Here is a 22,344-nt window from a genome sequence, read left to right as displayed (position 1 = left end):
TATGCCAATTTCTGCATGCCCGCCGCAATTTGCTTGCACCTCACGGGAGGTAAAGCTCATAAATGCCTATGCTTAGAAAAGAGGTGGATGCAAATCTCGGCAGGTAGCCTTCATCATTATGGAAGATTTAATTGGACTTTAATATTTGTAACCCACAGAAGACAATCTACAAATGTGGTCACAATGATGCGCAAATATTTCACTATCTGTAAATGTGTATTTTTACATTTGTGATGTGTAAAATCATATCCACAAAAATACAGGGTGATGTGTACACACAAAACTGTTTTTACACATTTGCAGATTACTTCGTGGGTCATGTTACATTTGCAACTTCCTTTTTACACATTTATGTAATTATGTCCAATGTGTACTGCAGAGATACATTTATCTGACGCTTTTATCTAAAGCAACTTACAATTGCTATACATGTCAGAGGTCGCACTGGAGCAACTAGGGGTTAAGTGTCTTGCTCAGGGACACAATGGTGCATGGGTCACAGTGGGGGATTGAACCCGGGGTCTCTCACAGCAAAGGCAGGCATCTTATCCATTGCACCATCACCACTCAATTGGTAAATAAATATATACACAAATATCACATGATTTGCAAATACACGCAATGTAATCTGTACAAAGCTCTTTTTATTTCACATACAAAGTGTTGTTTACGCATTTGTAGATCCATTTCTACACACAAAACTGTTTTTACACATTTGCGGATTGCTTCCTGTCAATTTGCAGGTCACGTGACATTTGTAACTTCCTTTTTACACATTTGTGGAATTTTGTCCACTCTGTCCCGCTGAGATCTGTAAACAGAGATCTGTAAGTTTGAGACTAATTTACTAGCTACACCAGCAGGTGGCAACAGCGACATCCTCTCACATGAATTGAAAGGATATTCAAGGCGCCAGAGCCCTCTGCACGGCACTAGCTAGCTTCATCCTCGTCTGGAGGACTGTAGCCTTGTTTCAACCAGCAGCGGAAAAATAAAGTGGAGAATCTTCTTTTAACTCAACGCTGGTGATTCAGGATCGGGTTCATCCTTGTCCTCTCAAGGTAACATTAAGTCTGCTGTGCAGTTTGCTAACTTTGTGTCTCCTGTGGTGAGTTAGCTGTGTAACGATAGCCCACTTTACACATAACAAGCTCATATTAAATCATTTAGTTCACCTGGAGAGATTTTATGATTTTCACAATAATTGGTTATTCCCTCTACAACTGGAGTTAGCCAATGCCAGTCTCTCATATAGCCTCCATTTACCGCAGTCCGGTGATCAGTTAACTATATACCTTATAACTAAGTTATAAGGTATATAGTGATAAAATCAGTAGGCTAGGATAGTTTGACAGATGAGTGCAGAATGATCATTATCTTAGTGACAGTAAACCATGACGTCACCAGTGTTGGGCAGTAACGCGTTACTGTAATAAAATTACTTTCCCCAGTAACTAGTAGTGTAACTAATTACTTTTCTAAAACAGTAATATTATTACAGTTACTAAAGCAAGTAACGCTCGTTACTGAACACACCACGACTGTGCGGCAGGTCAGCGGGACCGGACTTTGTTGTTCATGTCAGCTGATAGCCAAACACTAAAGGAGGAATGGAGAACGAGGGAGAGAGGCGTTCTTTCCACAGCTGGAAGTAGCTACTGCCATTATTGTGTCACAGCCTAAGATGCAAAGGACATAGTCGTCTAGTGTAAACTCTGTGCGACCAGCAAAAAGCTTTCATCCGCAAACATTTCTACATCTGATTTATTAAAGCATCTGCTGAAGCAGTGTTTCCCATAATTAGCCTATAATTTGGATAGGACCGCCACATATTGATTTTCTAATTGGAAATTAAAAATGTCACGTGACCTGCAAATTGACAGGAAGCAATCCGCAATGTGCTAAAACAGTTTTGTGTGTAGAAATGGATCCACAAACGCGTAAATCACACTTTGTATGTGAAATAAAAAAATCTTTGTACAGATTTAATTGTGTGTATTTGCAAATCGTGTGATATTTGTGTATATATTTATTTACAGATCTCTGCAGTACACATTGGACATAATTACACAAATGTGTAAAAAGGAAGTTATAAATGTAACATGACCCACAAATTCACACGAAGTATACTGCAAATGTGTAAAAACAGTTTTGTGTGTACACATCACCCTGTATTTTTGTGGATATGATTTTTCACATCACAAATGTAAAAATACACATTTGTAGATAGTGAAATATTTGCACATCATTGCACACATTTGTAGATTGTCTTCTGCCAAATTATGCATCCACCCCCTAGTCAGTGTCCTTTTCAGACACTTTGCTGTGCACATGGATCAAATGCAGTTATCATGGTATATTTTTGCTGAATCTCATGGAATGCTACTTCTACTAAGTGTAATAAAATATTGATGACTCAAAACGTTCATAAAATATACACTTCAAATCATTTATGACCATTGATTAAATCCCACAAAGAATATTATTGTTAGGAATGTGGTTTTTGTGTTCATGTTTCCTGTTTAAGTCTGTTTTTGGTTCCGTGTTTCTCTGTGTAGTCTTGCTTAGTTAGCTCCTAGTTTTGTGTCTCAGTTCATGTCTTAGTGTTTCCTTCTGGTCTGTGTTCTTATGTGTTATTTTGCCCATGTCTAATCTGAGTTCTGTTTTGTCCTTGTTGTTAATGTATGGTGTTTTGCATCTGTAAGTGTCTCTCTGTTCCCCCCTGCTGTTTCTCTGCCTGTCTGCTTGTCTCTCTATTTTCCATACGCTCGGCCTGCCTCGTTAGCCCTGATCCCGCTCACCTGTGTTGCTCCCGCCCCGCTCGTTAGTCCCTGTGTATATGTATGCCTGCTTGTGTCTCCAGTCTTTGTCATGTCCTGTGCGTCTAATGTTGAGTGTTCCTGCCTGTTCCTTCGTTTTCCCTGTTCTGGATTATTCCCTGTGTTTTTGGATCGCCTTGTGTTTGTGGATTACCTTTGTTTGGACTCCATGTAAGCCTGTTTCAGTTTAGTTCTGAGTTAATAAATCACCTTTTGAACTGCATCCTCCTCTCGCTTCGCCTTTGTCTGCATTTGGGTCCTCAACTCAGCCAACCTGTGACAGTTATATTGTTTTTAAGCAGTTCTTGGAGGTGCGTGCAGTTTTTGGAGGGCATGCAGAATTTGGCAAAACACCGGTTGTTTTATGGTGTTAGTGGACTGCATTTTGTTAACTACTCGGCTCGGGAGCTTGCATGCAGCTACATCCCGACCCGATACCTTCACATAAGAAGCAGAATAGTGGCTGTTCCAAGCAACAGAGAAAACAGCCATTTTCTTCATTTCTAAGTGAGGTTACAGCCCACTGACAAAAGTAAAAAAGTGATTTATTAAATTTCACTTAAACTACATATAGCGACTTTAAGAAAGTGACTTGCAGTTGTGTTGTGAAGTAAAGCTGTGTGGTTTCAAGTCTGATTACAACAATGATTTGACCACGATGACTAATTTGATCATTTTTAAATTGAGTTTGTGCACGTTATCTTGTATAGGATTCATATTCCCTGCCTTCTGATTATATTAAGGCTCAGATCAAACATGCTTGATTTTAACAACTGAAAACAGGTGCAAATCTAAACATAACCCTTAAGTTTGAGCTAGTTAATAAAAGTATGAACACAGTGTACAGCGCACTAAGCACTAATTTGGTGATTTGCATAACTATGGTTAAAAATGTTTTTAGAAGTCTGGTTCCCATATAACTGTTATTTCAACAGCAATGAAATTACTGAATTTGACCTATATATCAAGAGGTATTTTAACCTGCAAATATCATCTAAAGAGGTTAGTCTTTAAATGTATGTTGTCTTCTCAGTTTTCTTGTTTGTTCCTTACTTGAGTTCTTTTAAAGGTGAAGTCTTTGTCTTAGAATGCAACTCTGGCAACTTCAGCTCTTTGCATGTTAGGTCACAACTTAAAAATTCATCAGCAAATATTATCCAGAGGTTCCAATGTAACCAAACTCCAGCTTCTGTTTACATGCTGAAATAGTTGAGATGAGAGTAATTTGATAAAAAAAAATAGAAAAAACTGTAAGAAACATCTGTTTGTTAACATCATCAGGCTCAGTTAACTGCAGACAATGCAAAGACACAAACACACACACACACTATGACATCTAAGAATTGTGAATTTTGGTATGTATCACAGCAAAGACCTGATTAACCTCTATGACTGACGGACAAAAACAGTATCAAAGAAACAAGAATGTGTGGATAAATGGTAAGAAGTTCTGCATCGTTTTTGTGTGAGTGTGTCATCTTGTGTGCAGGCCTACAGTTCGGGCATACAAAACGTTGCTCAGCTAAAAATAAATAAAAGGGAGAGAGAGAGAGGAGCGAAAAGCATTGTGCACTGTGAGTCACGACCAGGAGTGGTGATGACGATACACTCTCCTCACCACACTCACTGACACACAAGCACACCTTCTCCTCCCCATTCAGATGCTGACAGGGAGAGTGCCAGTTCTCAGCACCAAAACAGCAAGACCTCCAGAAACTCCTAACGACTTTTCACAACACACAGACACACACACACACACATCACAAACAGTCCATCAAAATATATTCTCTATGGTCTTTAGATTTTCCCAAAATCTGAATATAAAGAAAAACATTTCTTATGTTGTTTTCCCCAGAGAGGTTCCCATTAAAGTAAACCTTATACCACTTTTACACTCCTTAACATGATTTATAATAAACTGTATTGAACAAAGAAAAAATGTGTTTTATCCAAATGTTGGTGGATTTACTCTCCACAACATCGCTGTGTACGTGCTGTTTACGTGCTGTTTACGGACACGTACCCGACTCATCTCCCAAAATAATAGAAAATAAAAATTATATTGGTACCACAAAGGATGAGTCATATTCAATGCATCTGAAAGTACGTGCTTTTAAAAAACAAGTTTGGCAATACAGGGATTTACTGTCACTAAACACAAATTCCACCACATCTTTAGCGATAGCACTATGCTTTTAATTGAATTGTCTCCATTGCTAGTTCATATAACACAGTGTTGATTGCTGGCATCCAGGTAATGAATGCTTTTACATTAACAGACAGGCAAGTCTTTCCTGGAACAACTATCACAAAATTAGATGAAACGGGACAAACCACTAAAGCGCAGATTACATACTGTGGACAAGACCAAATGTGAACATGTGAGAAGCAGTTAATTGTACTTGTATCACTTCTTTACATGGTTGTCATGTGACAGTCTTAGCCTTGTAGTAAAACTGTGAAAGGTTTGGCAACTTAAACTGTTTGGTTAAGGATACAATAGCGTTTTAGTCTTGACAACATGAGGGAAATGCTGACGGAAAATTTAAACTTCAAAAGTGTAAGTGAAAAGTTTTTTGGATGGAGTTAAATGGAATCTGGACTCTCTATCGTGTGACTGACTAAAATCTCAATTTGTCCCAGGTTTGGTTAATGTCATGACAAAATGTCAAGCTCTGTGACTAAAACCTCCACTCCAGAGCTTGTCCTTCTCCAGTTATCAAAGTACTCATTTTCTGATTTAATAGGGAAATACCACTTGCATGAAGAACTCATTTATTACTCAGTTATTCCTGTGCTCTCGGACAGATCGATCTATTTTTGTCAGCATGCACATCTCAAAGCAGAAACTTGAATGAAAACAACAGTGTGATCTGGGGCTTTGCTCATTCTTTCCAAAAAAAACATTTTTTCCCAGCCTTTGAATTGACGTGTCAATTTCTGCATGTGTGTAAACCTTTTTTATGTCCGTTTTGTAAAACCAGTTGGGACAATTTTCCATCGTCTCCAGTTTCTGTTTTTCTCTCCAAAATAAAACTTTAAACCCCAACCACCAACTTAAGAAAGATGCCTCCACCAGCTTCAGTCTGAAAAATGTAACAGAGATCAATGTTTGATTTCATGCAAGCTAAAATTTCAACCAAACACTAAACACAAACTTCACTGTATATTTGTACAAGATCTCTCAAATTCATCATAGCACTGGCTACATAGCAAATCCAGGTATTTTTCTATACATCAAACTTTTTTCTTCTTAAAAGGTGCCATGTTATTCAGTTTTCACTTGATTTTGATCCTACAGAGGTTTAGGATAGACAACGATGTTCTTCTTCTTACAGATAAATACTGTTTAGTTACAAACTGAATTTAATTAGTTAAACTGAGGACATAAACCTGATAATTGGCAGATTTTCATACAGCTTAGTGAGGGAACCAATCAGGGGTAAGTCCAGATGTGATGTGTGTACAACTGTTACAGCTCCAACACGGAGCAAAATTCAAAAAGGTTGTGTCAACAAATCCCAATCAAACACCTCTTGTACTTTGTTAAATTTTGATCTTGAACTCACTTTCAAAGATGATGACCAACTGACCACTGGCGTGCACATATGTTAAAAACAATAGTGGAAAGACAAGCTAAAGATTAACTCGGTAACCACTTTCATTCTATAGAGAACCTGTTTGAAACAGTCTTGTTGTATGTTTGAAATCAGTATTGAGAAAAAGCTGCCACTCAAGAGTTTTGCTTTGTATTATAAGGGTGTTATCATGTCATGGTCCTTTGCTTGTGGAAAATGAAAAGGTGGAGGAAGGAGAAACCACAGTAAATGGGTGAAATCACTTATTTGCTAAGAGAAACAGCCAGTCAGAGGGCTCTGTCTTGCTGACTGTCTCCAGCGTCAATTCAACATACTGAAATGGTGAATTGGCTGCACCTGCCAGTGGTGCCAGGCTAAAGACCCTCAACACAAACAATGTGTTTATTAAATAGTTTCATATTTTTTATTTTAAAAAAGTAACAAATTGACTTCAGACAATGGACCATTTGAGTGCCCTATGCAGAATCTTTGGACCAGTTTAAGTACATCAAATGTAATTTACACCTAATATAATGAAATCCAATATCACAACACCCCTGACCCTAAAGATTACCTGTTTACCACTTACCTGACACTGTGTCAACAAAAATAAAACATTTTAAGCTAAGCTTTTAGCTTAAGTAGCATTTGTTGCAGCGGTATTGTATTAGAATCCATCACATTGCACAAGTGTTGGATTTATTGCACATACGGCACATTATAATCACATCAGAAAAATAGTTTGTTATTCCATATAACAAGAATCAGAAGTTAACATAGTATGAATATGGTATAAAAATTACACATAATCAAAAACAAAGCACTAAATATGTTTCTTGTCCATGCTCTCCAGAACTGATCGGATGTCCCTATAGAGAACAACATAATTGGTCTGCCTTACAAAACCAGTACAAACCACTGCTGAAAAATAAATCTGTTTTATGATTCAACACTGCTAGGTTACATTGTTGTTTGGGTTCAAATATCTACTTCAATGAAGTTAGGGGATCTTCATCTTCATGGTTCCAATAGTAAAAACATGGTTAAGGTTAGGAGTGGTCATGCTTTGAAAACAACAGCGTTGACTGTCAGTCAGAAACAGGAAACAAACAGCGTTCTCCCGTGTTCAAGAGTCCAATATTTTTTCTCTACACAGCCTTTGTCGCTCTATAACAGCATCACCTTACATCCTCATTTGCTTCGGGCATAATTACTACAGCTGCTAGAGGGCTTTGTCAGTCCTGATGCAACAGCATGAACCTCAGTATAACTTACAACCTGCAGATAAACTATTGTCTTGTGAAAAGAAGTGACTGGCAACTCCATGTTTTATAGAAGACATACTGCAGTCTACATTGTGCTCAGGCCAACAGTGGGTGTTAGCAGCAAGAAGGACTGCAGTGTGAGGGGAAATGGCCATTCCAGTTGGCTGAAAAATGGCAAAGTAGGGTTTCACCAAAATCCTTTTTTACACTTGATTGGATGAATTAACTACTTTCTTGGTTCTCATTGGTCTTTTAAAACTAGTTTCTGAATAAACTGGTGCTATGAAGACAGATAATTATGCTTCGTTCATTCAAACCTAATTGGACTACAGCTATGTTTTCAGAGGCATGCAACAAATCCCAACTGAACGCTCCCCTTATGGGGTCAGCCTCAATCCATTCTCATTGGATTTTTTCCAGCGTAAAACCTTTGTAGATCTTGCAAGATTTAATCTAAAGTCAAGCAGTTCATTTTGCATATATCAAAAAGTGGGCAAAAGGGGGGGAATCTGTAAGAATAGACAGCCTGATCTCAAAACCACGTCCACAGCTTTAACCTAACCTTACCCAAAATGATTAACTGAACCTTTACAACAAACACTAGCTGGGGAGAACATTATGCAAACAATCACAGCAGCAAATTGACTGTTATTTGATTAAAATAAAAATGTGTAAGATTGATACAAAAAAATGGTGGTCACTTTCTGTGGGAAATTATATGTCCAAAGTAGAGAGAAAGAAAAATTATTACACTAGAAATTCTGACTGAAGGAAATATAAATGAATCTGACAAAAGCAACAGATAATGTATATTAAGATAAATGTCTCGCTTCATGATCATTTTAAGATTCTTAAAGGACAAAGACTTGATTTGCAATTTTCTTTATTTTCTTATCCCACGAAAAGACCAAATCTAACAGTGAGTTAAACAGTCTCTCAATTATTTCCGAGTTTTCTAACCTGTTTGTGACACTACGGGTAAATAGCGCATTTATTTTCACTTGCGGATTGATACACATCTGGTTCACTAGAGTATTTTCAGCAACAGGACAATGTATATAGGACTGACTCTAAATAAACTACAATAACCACATTAGTAGTAACAGGAACATGTCACTCAGAGCAAAGCACATCGACTGATTGTTTTTGGACAACAGTGGCACTCTATGGCACAGAGAAATACGATATAGGTATATGGCTACACAGGCAACACTTGTTAGAATGATCAAGTCATTGTTGGTTTTGGTCTTTTGTTTGTTAACCATAAGAAAACTGTAGAATTTCACCAGCCTCATCCTTTAAAATCACATTTTAAGTGCCTCAAAAACCTTTTTAGCTTTTCCTGGTGTATTAGCCCATAGTATCTCTAGTATCTTACACACTGCAAACCAAATGGGAGGTGGAACATAACAGAGGGCATCATTATTGGCCAACCTACACACACTAACGATATCACACAAAAAAATATCACACCACTCAATGATTAGCAAATAAATTATGTAAATGATTATAATTTGTGTTTATACTTTGATGACACTGATCAGATTACTTGAAAAAAATTTAATCTCTGATAAATACTCAAAAGGTGCATTTGTGGGGTGCACACACCACTCATCAACCAGATGTAAACATCACTGTAATGCCACAATACAGTCTATGGATAATCTGCCAAAATAAATGCTGAAACAAATAGTCTATTTTTGATAACAAAGCAGCAGATGCTGGGTGTTGTGGTTTTAGCACCTAGATTCAAACGTAACTCATGCCTTTTTGTAGCCAACGTCTTCAAAACCCCTTGGTCTCAGTTTAAACCATGATGTCATCTCTTCTGCACTGCTAGCTCATATTAAACATTAGATATTTAGAAACATCCCACGATTTATCATACACAGGTGAGATGAGGTCAGGGCAGAGATACTCTCTTTACACTTTGATTCAGATAAAACATACTGCATCATGCATATGATGATATGAAAACTCCCATCAAAGCTGTATTATACAGTATTTATTCATATAATATATTTAGTGTTAGAGAGCATGTCAATAATCAGACATCATGAGTCATTGTGGATACTTATGATTAGATAATGTGTATAGCCTTAAAGCACAGTGTAACTGGACCTGGAATCAGTCTAATAGTAGTGTTTAAAATGTACAAGTTAAAAGAGCCAAACTAAATATATAACAAACACACTATGTGATGATTTGATCGCTGTTAAATAGTGCTACAGTGTTACCATAACACCAATAGCTTGAACAGGATACAAAATACACACCAAACAATTCTCACTATTTGATGATTGACCATTTTGCATCCCCACTTTAATCCTTGTGATTTGGTGTTGGAAATATTATCATTCTGAGCTCAGTACACACAAAGGAAGCAACAACACAAACATCACGTTTAAAGACGTCCAATAAAGTGATACAAGTCATACAATCACCACAGCAGCACACAATAACTAACTAGTAGCCAATTATTTCAATAAAACACCAAATAGCCCATTGACAAACTTTGTGCTGTAATTGTATGCAATACAAACATACACGCTAATTTTCTTGTGAAAATTAGTGTGTGTGTGTGTGTGTGTGTGTGTGTGTGTGTGTGACAACTGTTGACAGTGTGTTCTGTGGATTATCCTGATAAATGAGGATACTGTAAATATAACATGTCAACGCTGTGAGCACCACAAACAAAATTCCATTCACTTCCATTGTATTGGGGTTGAAGTAAAAATATCAGTGATGGATATCTCAAAACCTGCACAAATAAAACCAGAATATCTGCATGGCTACGGCAACCTAAAGGGAACCTGAGAAAATATGTTTTGGCAATTTGGGTGAGCCTTTATATAAATCTAGGACAAAATGTATTTACCCTGATTTTAGCAGTGATAATTTCTCTGAACACAGAGAAATGACCCTAACCTGGAGTCATGCATTTTTAAACTTCCAGCAGGCTATGTTTTGAAAATGCAAATTTGTAGTATGTTACAAAAGGCAGTGGTTTACTACTTTTTACAAGACAAATAAAGATAGTAGGTCAGGGCAAGCATCTTGGCCCCTGTAGCCAACATAACTAAAATTCATCAACATGATCATGCCGTTAACTCACTCTTTGATTTACAGTATAGGCCCTATATATAATTACTACAACAATAAAACCAATTGTTTAGAAACAGGGAGAGACTTTTTGTTTTAGTAGGACACAAAATATGTTGGCCTGAATCTTTGCACCAGGTCATGGTGCCCTCTGCTTGTACTGGTAACTACAGCGTTATTACAAGGGCAAGTAAATCTAACGTGACGTCGAGGTGTTGCCTGAACTGTCTATGATATGATGACTCACACTGAGAGGTGACAGCAGGTATTTGGGAGGGGACTTTACAGCTCCTGGTGCCAAAAACAAAGAGTATACAGCAGATACAGTCGGTCACAGCCTATGTACGCTCAAACCTGCTCAAATATCATCAATAAACATTTTTAATCACCGGGTAGCTTCACATCATCACATAGTTTTACATCTACATAGGCCTAATAAATAGCTGAATAGCCCAGTGTGAAGGGTGACCCAACAAAAAAGTTTATCTTCCAAGTTAAACTGCAACCAGAAGACTGATGTTATACGTGACAGTTACAATATCAAATTGACTGGTAAGCGGTATGCCTGTGCACTGGTTTACATCACAACAACATTAATCCTGATTAGAAATATTATACTGATGTGACAGGACATGTGAAATACCAGGTACACTATTAAGTCACTAATACACAGCCAAGACCCTCCTGTAGGTATATCTAAGAATTTTAAAAGGCTTATTTCAGTGAGGTATAAAATGTGCATGCTGCAACTTGTACATATCATTTCTAGATGTGTTTATAGGCTACAGAGAGTTTTAAATATTCACAAGAACAAAAATCCTCTAAATGTATGAGACTTAATTCAACATAGGTGACACAACGATTCTTGGCATGTATAAGAGAAGGAAATCCAGCACCTCAAGCCCCTGCACAGACACAACTCCTGCTCATAAGCACCAAGCAGTCATAACGAGCCTCACGCAAAGTGCAATTTAAAGAGTGATTTGGGTTTGACGTCATCCTCATCCCCTAACACATCTCAGGCCGTGCAATTACCTTTCTCGAAGTGAGGCAGATGGGGAGGACAAGGAGGAGGAAGGTCGGTCGGACGATCGGTGTCTCTGTCTGTCTCTATGCGCACCTCGGTGAAAACATCCAAAACGTGGGTCCCCTTTTTTTCTCAGGCGCACAGCTGGAGGCTTCCACGACAGCGATAGAGTCCACCCTGGCACACGTCACCTCATATGCTCTTGTTTTCGTTGTCATTGTTCTCTCCTGTGAGACAGAAAGACAAGACACGCATTGTGAGATTTAACTGTCTATAAAGTAAAGTCTGTGGGTGTGCGTGCAGACAAACACGGTCAGGACAGAGATGCAATGTAAATGTGAATTTGGAGAGAGGTGGAGAAACTTTATGACCTGCAACCGCTGGATATCAGACTGCGCCACACAGCCACAAAGAAACTTTTTCAGAAAAGTCTCCGTTTTGCGCACAGACTGATATAAACCCGTGCAGTAAAATGCAAAAATTATATCAAGAAATCCATGGGTACGTTTAACTCCAATCACATCCCCACCAAACAGCACCAAACTATGGCTTTTGTTATTAAACGCACTAACGATAGAGAGAAACGCGAGGTCACTCCACAGGTCAGAGGTCACGCTGGTTCCCTTTACGTCATCTCTGTCTGTTCTGTCGTTTCCAGGTGTTTTTTTGTTTGCTTGCTTTGTCTTGTCAAAGTCCATTAACGGAACATGTTCCCTGCTTACATGCGTTGCAGGCCATATGGCAACCTGCAAGAAGGCGTAGATCGTTCAAGCAACTGCATCTTCTGCGTAGCATTCTGCGCAGCCTGCACAGGCTTCATCACCAGTGCTTTGCTCATGGGTTGGGTCACATGTCACTTTCGGAAATTACAGATACGCCTGCTGGGATGTTTAGCAAGGTGTGCTCATCTTGCAGCTGCACGTCATGAACTCTGTTTTTTTCCTCCTTTGTTTCTTTTCTGGTACCTATACTTTTCCATAGAGACAAGCCATCTAAACGCTTTAATCGTAACAATATATTGTCGTGCTAAACTTCAGACCTGTAACTTGCAGGTCTTGCAGCGCAAAGGGGGCCTAATATTTCATAGTGCGTCTCATTTATGAGTAGGCATGCACGTCTTCCATCTTAAAACTACACTTGGCTGCTATTTGGTCCTATATTACAAACATATTTTAGCATGAATTATGATAATTCACAGTAATGCTCCCTTCAAATGTGAGGGCACTGCAGAGAACAAACTAAGCATAAAGTTGCATGTGCTTTTCTTCTCGAGGCTAAATTGAATTGCATCTCCTTTTGTTCTTTTTACTCTGTCTTTTAAGGAAGAGAATTCTCATGTCTGACTTTTATTTTCATCGGTGTGATTACTTTGCGTACACACACCACTGATAATTCACATACAGCATGGGAGGCCAGAGTTTTGCTGTGCAGCAGAACTTGTGAGTATATTGACCGAGCCGTCAAGCTGCAAACATTTAGGGTTGATGTTGTTTTACCCCCCTTTTTTTGTTTTTGTTTTGTTTGGTAGGTCAGGCTGAAGGGACGTGATTGTGTCCGGTTCTCTGTGTGCTATTTGTGGGGAACGTTGACAGAGAACAGTGATGGGCAATGCTTGAGGTGGATTAACTACTATTCACAAAACTCGGAGGGAGACAGGTGTGCGTTTCCACAGTGTGTGTGTGTTAAAGGAGAGGCTGCGTGCATGTTCGCACGGAGGCCACACACACACACACACACACACACACACACACACACACACACACACACACACACACACACACACACACACACACACACACACACACACACACACACACACACACACACACAGTGTATGAGGCAGTGATTGCAGATGTTCCTTTTTCCTCTCCATATACCAAACTGGGCTTCTCTCTATGTTAGGATGGCCTTGTTGGGGAATCCCTTGCATATGCACTTTACTTACATGTGTGTGTGCGTGCGTGTGTGTGTACGTTTCCCCACATTATTTTTTTTTGACGGGATTGGGGGTTCACTGACGTCCAAGCAAAGTGGCACCCCGCCCTCCAAGAGGTAGACGCACGCACGCACGCACTCTCTCTCTCTCACACACACACACACACACCCTTCACTGTTTTTCCCACGTGCAACTTGTTCACTGCAAGGGTCTCCCTGTGTTTACACTCTGCTCTGATGGGGGCTACTGTCAATTGTTCAGTGTGGGACGGGGGTTGGGGGTGTGTTTGGCTGAAATAATGACTTAATGTTGCATGACTCAAAGTTTTGGGTCCGAGAACATGTTTGTTGACAGAAACACCAAAACAATCTTTTTTTTCTGGACACTTATGTACGCAAGAGTTTGTGGAAAAACTCGGGCGCGACGTGGCTGCAGAGCTTCGCCACAATTTTTAACAAAGAAGAAAACTGTTGGTTAGGAACAAAAATGACACACGTACAGGGCTAAAAAGCAACAGTGACAAAAACGCCACTGCTATGGCAATGACGAAAATAACAAGAGCAAATGATGACAACAATAAAGCAAAAAGAAAATTCGAGCAGAAAAAGAAAACAAGCCCTTAAAAAATTAAAGATTGTAAAATTCCACTAGTGGAGCCGTCTTCCGATGTCGATGTCTCAGCGCGGCGATTGCGCCCTCCGCAAATGCTTTTTGGGGTAAGGGCTTCCCAGATTAATAGTTATGAACAGCAAGCCCAGACCGCAAAAAGATTCGTGAAGGACATTATCTTCTGTTGCTGCCGTCCGACGGAGACTCCGTGACACCCGGGGAGTCTGCTCTCCTTTTGCTTCCGTGAATTTATCTCCCATCCCGACTCGGTTGATTGTATCTCCAGCCATCGGCAACCCGAGGCGAGTGTGTCCCTCCAACACACACAAACACACACAAACACACACACACTAGGAGAGAGAGAGGATGGATGGAGGATGGTGAGAATGAGAGAAAAGGGGGGGGGGGGTCTCCGGATGCCAAGGCTGATGCTGCAACTGAGAGCTGTCCAAGGTCCTTTCGCTTTGATTCCCCACTCCTTCTCCAGTTTGAATTCTCCTCTATCTACCCTCCCGTCTCTCCCTCATCCATTCATTTCTCCTCTCCCCCTTCCACTCTCTCCTCTCCCCCTTCCACTCTCTCTCCCTCATATTTTCCTCTCCTTTCTTTTCTTTTTTTTTTATCCAAACGCTCGGATGTGCAAAGCCCGTGTGATCACTGAGAGCTGTGCATCGATCCGTATTGTTGTCAGTGTGCTCTCTCTCTGTGTATTATATTCCCTGGTCCGTGGTGTATCTCCGTATAGTGAAGCTTTGGCTCTCTGCAGCCGCTCCAGAGCTCTGGGTGAGGAGAGAGCAAGGCTGTAAACTGCTGGCAATAAATAGAGAGCAGGGAGGGTTCTTATTGGAGAAACCGAACCTCGTCATCAACCAATCGGTGTCTCGCTCATATAGGGACCCCCCTTTTTGAAAAAAAATAGACAGGGCTAACCAAATTGTGATCTATACCAGAGAAGATGTATACTTATATGCATTGATGTAGGGATATGAGCATTTGATGCGGTTATTTGTTAATATGTATTTCTATTTTTTCCCCTCTCTGTTATTTTGCATTTTCTGGGCGTCTAGCGAAGCTGTGGAGTTGAGCGTGGCTTTAAATGATTTATATCATGCTAAATAACACAGAATTATGACGACAATATTAATAAACAAGATATGTGACAGCAAGGATGAGCCGTTTTTTACCTGATCGCAAATAAAGCCCCTTCCCTTTCGAGCCAGTTACAAGCTACATGAAGTTATAGGAAATGCAAACATACCAAGCAAAAATATTATAATAAAAATGAGAGTTGTATATTGACAAAGTGTGGGGAGCTTCGCAATGCCCTCCACATCGCATCACAACATAGCAAGAAGCATCTGAGGCGACTCGTGGTCACCTATAGAGTTCACCGGAGGGTACCACAGCAAAAACGACACGGGGGTCTCCAACTGCAAATTCAGCCCGGAGCCACGATGGTTTAGTCATTTACAGCGGGTTTAAAGTTGAAACGAAACACAATAACAATGATATAACCACTAGGATATACTGCAACAGTTTACAACAACAATGTACAACTAAACAAAACAACAACAACACATTGCTAAGCATCACATCAAGAGTTAATCACTACCGTAAACCACTCATTCTCACACACTCTGAGTTCAAACAATCTTTAATATGTTTTGGTCAAATTCAGCAAAGGAATAATCAAATGGAGAGAACAACTTACCTGCTTATTTCTTGCAACAGTTCCATTAGTTTTCAGAAGCCATTGCAATATTTCAGCCCCCTAAACAACCTTCAGCCTGCCCTCCATGGTACTGCAAGTTACTGTACCGAGGTGGAGGATGGGTCACGATCTGGATCCGGACATTATCTCCCTCTCCGCTCCCCCCTTGTTTGTGTCAAGTTTGTGTCAGACCAACATATCCCCCGCCCCCCCCCGTCCCCCCCCGTCCCCCTCTTCCTCTCTCTCCATCCACACCGCCCCACTATCACTGATGAAACTCGTCTGCATTTAAGTTGGCTGCCAGCATGCTTTGGGGAGAAAGATGTTTGGGAGGGTGGGGTGGGGTGTATAGGGAAATGGTTAGTGCATACCCAGAGTCCAAAGCCCACTCCAGACCCAGATTCCCCACCCTTTCCCTCCCGCCATGCCCCCCTCTACCTCCTCCCCTCCTGATGTGGGTATTTTTTTATTGGGTGGTCTTTTCATTTGCAACCCAGTCAGTCACGATTCTCCCCCACCGTCTGCACTGCACAGTGACTGCCTTTCCTGACGCAGCCAACGCGTACATTACTCACTTTAGCAGTCACGACTCGGGAATCTGTGTTGTTTCCACCGAAATTACACGCTCGGTATTGAATTATTGAGCAAAATCTGGCCCCTCGAGTCGGCATTTGAGCGTTTTGACCGACGAAGAAGTACAGAGTTGTTTTTTGTGTACGTGTGTGTTTGGGGAGGTGGAGGAATGTATCGCAGGTGAAGTGCAATCGGGATTTTGCATGACAAAGACAGGTGGTCGATGTGGGTCCCCCCCCCCCATCAATTGCACGGTAGCCTCGTAACCTGAATTCAAAATACTGAGAAAATCAAAGTCGTGCAGAGACTGGGATTGAGGTGAGCGCGGTTCCTGTTGGTTCTCTGCAGAACTGTACAGACGCATGTAGCCTATTCATCATCTTGCCGATCCGGGTCGCTAATTCAGCACTGATACCTTAATCTAAAGGATGATTCCTTCAGACCCGTTCTTGGAGTAGAGACGATAATAGCAACGCTCCCTTCGCCTCTTGCGCGCCCTCCTCCTCGCTAGGACGCCTTAAACCAAAACCTCATTCAGCACTTAAGTTAGGCGCGTCTGGCTGAACTCAAACGCAGAATTTCTAAACGACTTTTGCTTCTTTCTCAAACATTTCGTAAACTCACTGCAAACTTGACATTGGGTATACATCATCTGTTCATTTATACGTGAAGGTAAAGTTGCTTCACTTCAAAAAGGCTGGATTGAACGGTAGGAAATTACGGGACTGACGTAAGCAGAAGAGCTGATCCAAGTCGGTCCGGCTGTTGGCTCCCTCTCTCCGTCTGCCTGCCTGCCTGGCATCCGATGAGGAGGTTCAAACTATATAGGCGGGAAAAACTCTGTTTTAGCATCTTTTCGAGCCAAATGTCTCCCCCCAGTTAGCGCAGCTGTTTTAGAGGAGGCGGGGCGCTTCAGTAGGCTATTTCTTCTCCAACGTCGCTTGGGGAAAGAGGATTCACTCAAATAGATGCTGTTGGTTTCCAAACAGGAGTAAATAAAGGTTTTGGCTGCCAGAAACAACGCCAGCCCCCCCCCCCCCCCTCCCCTCCTGTGCACACATGCATACAAACACACACACACACACACACCACTACCAGCAACAGCCCACTACCGCCACTTGGTGTGGTTTCAGCACCATTGCTGCTGGACAGCTCCCGGGTTTCCCCATGCGGTGCGCCTGGTCTCTGCTGCTGCAGCAACAGCTCCTTGACTTCACTTCCTCCTCTCCTCCACCGCCGCCTCTCTGTCAGTACGACTCCTCTTAAAAACAAGAATACGGAGGGAAAGGCGTCCTTAAGCGCTTATCAGAGAAGGGTTCCCCTCGCTTTCGCGGTTAAGCAGGGAGATGGGGGGGGGGGGGGGGGGGGGGGGTAAATGTGTGATAGAGACTCAACAGCGCCAACAGACAAAGGGAGTTTTTGCACTTGCTTATTTACCAAAAGGGGTGATTCCTACTCTGCAGGAAGGGTTGCTCTATGCTTCGGCTTTATAGTCAAACATGGCTCATAAAGCATGCCAATAAAATCCATGCCTACGACCGAGAGTCAAGTGTTTCTGCGTGCATTAGACAGAGAATGAGGAAAGATTGGGAGAAGACAGACAGCACAGGCACTCGGGAGCATGCACTACCACATACACAAAAGTACACGGAATTAAACATTGCATGTGCAAATGTCTCACTCACCGTGATGCAGGCACATCCTTGCTCTAAACAGGAGAAAGAGAAACACAGAAAGATTGAGATTTCAGTGAAAAGCCGCAACAGGAGTCTGGAAGAAATGCAACAGATTAAGTCCTCCATTTGTTATTATGTAGGCTTACAGTGGCACGTCCAAGTTTGCTCAGGATCGCCTCCCTTTTTATACAAGTGATACCCGTCTGTCTATTTCTGGCGCACGATCAAAACTATGATGCTATTTTTAGGTCACAGTACGAGGAAGGGGAAAAACACTCACAAAAGGCATCGCTTAGGAACATTACGTGAAGTGCATGTAATGTAAATTAATTTTGCCTCTCCAGCTCTGCACAAGAGCCCCGATTCCCCTCCGTTGCATCATTGCAGTGATTTTTTTTTTTTTTTGGGGGGGGGGGGGGGGGGGGCAATCTGCCTTCAACAGCACCACCACCTCCTTCTCATCCTTAAAACACACTACTTTCACCAACAACAACTAAATTCTGGAACTGATCGTCGCTGCAAAGATTATCGATAATATTTGATGTCTTGTCGCCCTCTTCAGAAAATTCTCGTCCCAGTGTCACTTCAGCTGCTGAAACTCATGAACGCAAAATAGATCCAAATACTGATGAACGCGGATTACCCGACGCTCCCTGCGGGATTTTCTTTTTTCTTTTAGTCGACGGAGCACAGTAAAATTGAGTAATTGAGCTTTGCTGACGAGAAGAAGAAAAATAATAAATAAAAAGCCATTTTTTGTTGAAGGGCTGCGTCAGTTACTAGGCATTGACGTCACGTTTAGATTCTCTCACTTTACAGCCCGTAGAGCCTGATTAAAGACTCTGCGATCAGCTCTTCGCAAATGTGCCATGGAAAAAAATGAGTAACAAAATAGGAAAATATTACTGGTGGATAATGTGGTTTGGACTGGAGCTTTAGAAGGTTATCTCCTGGTAAAAACAAAAACAAAAAAAACCCTCCTCTAATACTGGAGCATCTGGGTTTCCATCCAACCTCCCTCTCCCTCCGCCTCTCTCCCTCCTTCCTTCCCCTGTCTCTATATATCCCCCTACCAAGCGTTGGTGCTGTTTTGGTCTTGGAGAATTTTTATTCCAGCATACCGGCATTTTGCATTTGGCGGGCAAAACGCTAAGCCGTAGGAGAGGAAAAAACAATGTGTTGAGCTGCTGCCTCCCTCATCTCCTATATTCACTGACCGTGCCCACGCACCAGACCTCGCTTACCCACGGAATAGACCAAAGGGGAGCGTACACTTAACCATGCAAAGGTGCACAAACAAACCCCCTCCACAGTATGCTCTGTATCTCACCCCACCTTCCCTTTAATATCTGTAACACCTTTACTGCGAGACGCTCTCCATGCGCCCTACTCTGTCCATCTGCACTCATGCCGCGTGGAGATTCACGAGACTTTACGGGATGGGGTGGGGTGGGCTGTTGGGAGAGTATCCACTGAGTGGCAGCTACCTAGAAAAGTCGGCTCTGAGATGGGAAAAGGGCTGCGCCCGTTGCATCGGTTTGTGCTATTTTTATCCCTGCCTGTAGGCCAACTGTATGTCCGTGACTGCTGGCGAATGTGTGGATAGATACCAAGCTTATTTAGCATATCCTCGACACTAACACAACCAACGTAAGGAATCACAGAATAAGAAAATAATTCCGTTTTTTATGCTCTGCTGTGATTGTCTTGTTCTCTTTTGTTCCCAAAATCAAGCCAAAGTACGAAAAGATGAGACAATTCAAGTATCCTATCTTCCTAACACATACACCATCACCACAAGTCACCCTACACACACAGAGGCACATGTATATACACATAGTTCCCTGTAGTCCACAATCATTCCAAGAGGGAGCTGCAGACGAGGTTCTTCGGTGCAGTGCGTAAAGATCAACGCGTGGTGTCGACAAACTCTTCTATAGATCCTCTGTGTCCTACCCCCCACCCCACCCTAAAAAGTATGCACTCCTAACTCCTGCAAGTTGCAAACCGCAGCAGACTTCTTTTTTTTTTTTTTCTTTGGTGAAGCCTTTGTCCGACGGAACATGACGCGGCTCTCATTGGCACAACGAATTAATCACAGCACACCATCTCTAGAGGTTAGCCTAAAGACAGAAATGTAGCCTACATCTGTAACAACCTACACTCAAACTAGCCATTTAAAAATGACGTTTGAGGCTGATATACATCTTAAAAATTCATTTTCAGGATATGTCATGGTTTCAAATGAGTGCAATGACCTACCTACTGCCACACAATGTAGCCACTGCAATTTACACAACACAGTCACTTGAAATTGGTGCTACCTTATGTTGCTTCGGCGAATGCAAGTTAGAGAACATGCGGATTTGCAAATGCAGATTTATCGCTGCCATGTAAAAGAACACGATAACATGTACGTCCGATGTGGCTGGCAACACGTGTGGGCTGACGCAAGTCCGCCGCGGAGAGCTGTTTACAAATGGAGAAGTAAAGGCGCCTTACATCTAAGCTGAGCTTTGTCTATAACAAATAGGCTATACAAGAATGAGAGGCTGTCAGCTTACTCTCTGTCACGCTCACATTTGCTTTGGCACGACAGTGAAGACACCAGTGCAAAATATATCACATATATTAGAAACAGAAACAGAGTCAGAAAAGTACATTTCCCCAAAGTTTCCCTCTCTCTGTATCTCTCAGTTGTTACTAGGCATCTCAGCGGAGCAGGCGGCCTAAAGCACAGGATCCCCAACACGTGAATACTCCTACGCAATACCGCAGCCCGCTCTCTTTGAGTGTCTGCAAAATCCCCTCCGTTGTCAATATGCATACACTCAAAAAACAAAAAAACCCTGACTGAATACAGTTCCACTGCGGTGTTGATAGTGTAGTCTGGTCGTCTCCAGAGACAGCAACGCTTGCAAACACCGGCGTGCCCTGCGATGAACCTAAATAAACTCGCCATGGATACCTCATGTGCAGCAAAGATGTTAATTATGAGATTCAGTTAGATTTCTCTATAAGGCAAGAAACCACGATTACAAGTAAAATGTTCTGACAACGCACATATGTTGCTACAGGATGCTTTCTCCTTGAAATACCGACAACCCCCACATAATTTAGATAATTGTGTAAATTGACTTTGGATGGCGTTCCCCGCCACTACACTCCTGCTCGTGAGAGTGCTACCCCAGTCCTTAGATCAACCGGTAATAACCGAGACTCTAAGTCCCAAAATATCTACGCATGGTCTAACTGCAGACTTCCTTGACTAGTAGGCTACAGCACATTCTGGGTCAGGATTCGCGCCATCTACAAATTAAATCACTTACCTTTTAGATTTAGATTTTTTCTCTTTTTAAACTCTTTTTTTAAAAGAAGGGTTGTGTGCAGGCTCAGACAGAAGAGGAAACAGAGAGAGTAAGCAGCAGGGCAGCACACAATCTCTGCTTCTGCGTCAGGGTGGCGAAAACAGGTCAGTCCGATGTGCGTCGTCTCCCTGTTCTGTCGGAGATTAAAACGTTTGGTGTTGCCATTCAGGATTCAAGGAGCTCAAAAGAAAGGTGGGTTGGTTGAGTGGTGGTGTCGGGAGGGGTAAAGGGTTTGGGAGTGGAAAGGTGGTGGTTGGAGAGAAGGGGGTGAGTACATGGAGTTTTGTGAGCCAGCTGATAGAAAGAGCCCGCCAAATCAGGGGGACTATATCCAATTGGAGAGGCGCGCACACGATTCACCTCACTGCATAGACTCTCTCTCCTTCTCTCTCACTGGTTATGCGCGTGTGTAGGCCTATACATGTCTCTCCCTGTGTGTGAATGACTTCCAGGCAGAGATGGAAAGCATGAATGGGGCAGGTGACGCGCGACTGAGAGTCCACGCTGTTATCGGCGCACACCCGCGGGGAAACGAATTAATCCAGCGCAATTAAAAAGGCACGAAGACCAAGGCGAAGCAAAAGCAGCTCGCGGGAAGGAATTGGGGATTCATAAAAACCAGGAGGAGAGAACCATTAATGTCACAACACAGGGAAGGGATTTGGAAAAGAGACCCGAAA

At 41.8% G+C, this 22,344-nt stretch overlaps 1 long non-coding RNA gene across 4 annotated transcripts in view; it reads right to left on the bottom strand.

Annotated features, from left to right (window-relative positions):
* The window catches only part of LOC119894448, a 43,667-nt gene extending 21,323 nt beyond the window's left edge, over positions 1-22,344 (bottom strand). For 2 of the 4 annotated variants that reach the window (XR_005442924.1, XR_005442926.1), the window contains exons 1-3: positions 21,626-22,342; positions 18,306-18,328; positions 11,800-12,018 (exon numbers count right to left, since the gene is read on the bottom strand). This is a non-coding gene — a long non-coding RNA (uncharacterized LOC119894448). Of the gene's footprint in view, positions 1-11,799; positions 12,019-17,756; positions 17,882-18,305; positions 18,329-21,625 lie in introns of all 4 variants that reach the window. The other 2 variants (XR_005442925.1, XR_005442927.1) reach the window with 2 other exon arrangements.

The sequence above is a fragment of the Micropterus salmoides genome, unplaced genomic scaffold, assembly GCF_014851395.1.
Source record: "Micropterus salmoides isolate LMB-PRFRI ecotype aquatic unplaced genomic scaffold, ASM1485139v1 Ms_hic_scaffold_8, whole genome shotgun sequence".
NCBI classification, from domain to species: Eukaryota; Metazoa; Chordata; class Actinopteri; order Centrarchiformes; family Centrarchidae; genus Micropterus; species Micropterus salmoides.
Note: the sequence above shows the minus strand (reverse complement) of the source record. Positions and strands in the feature narration are given on the sequence as shown.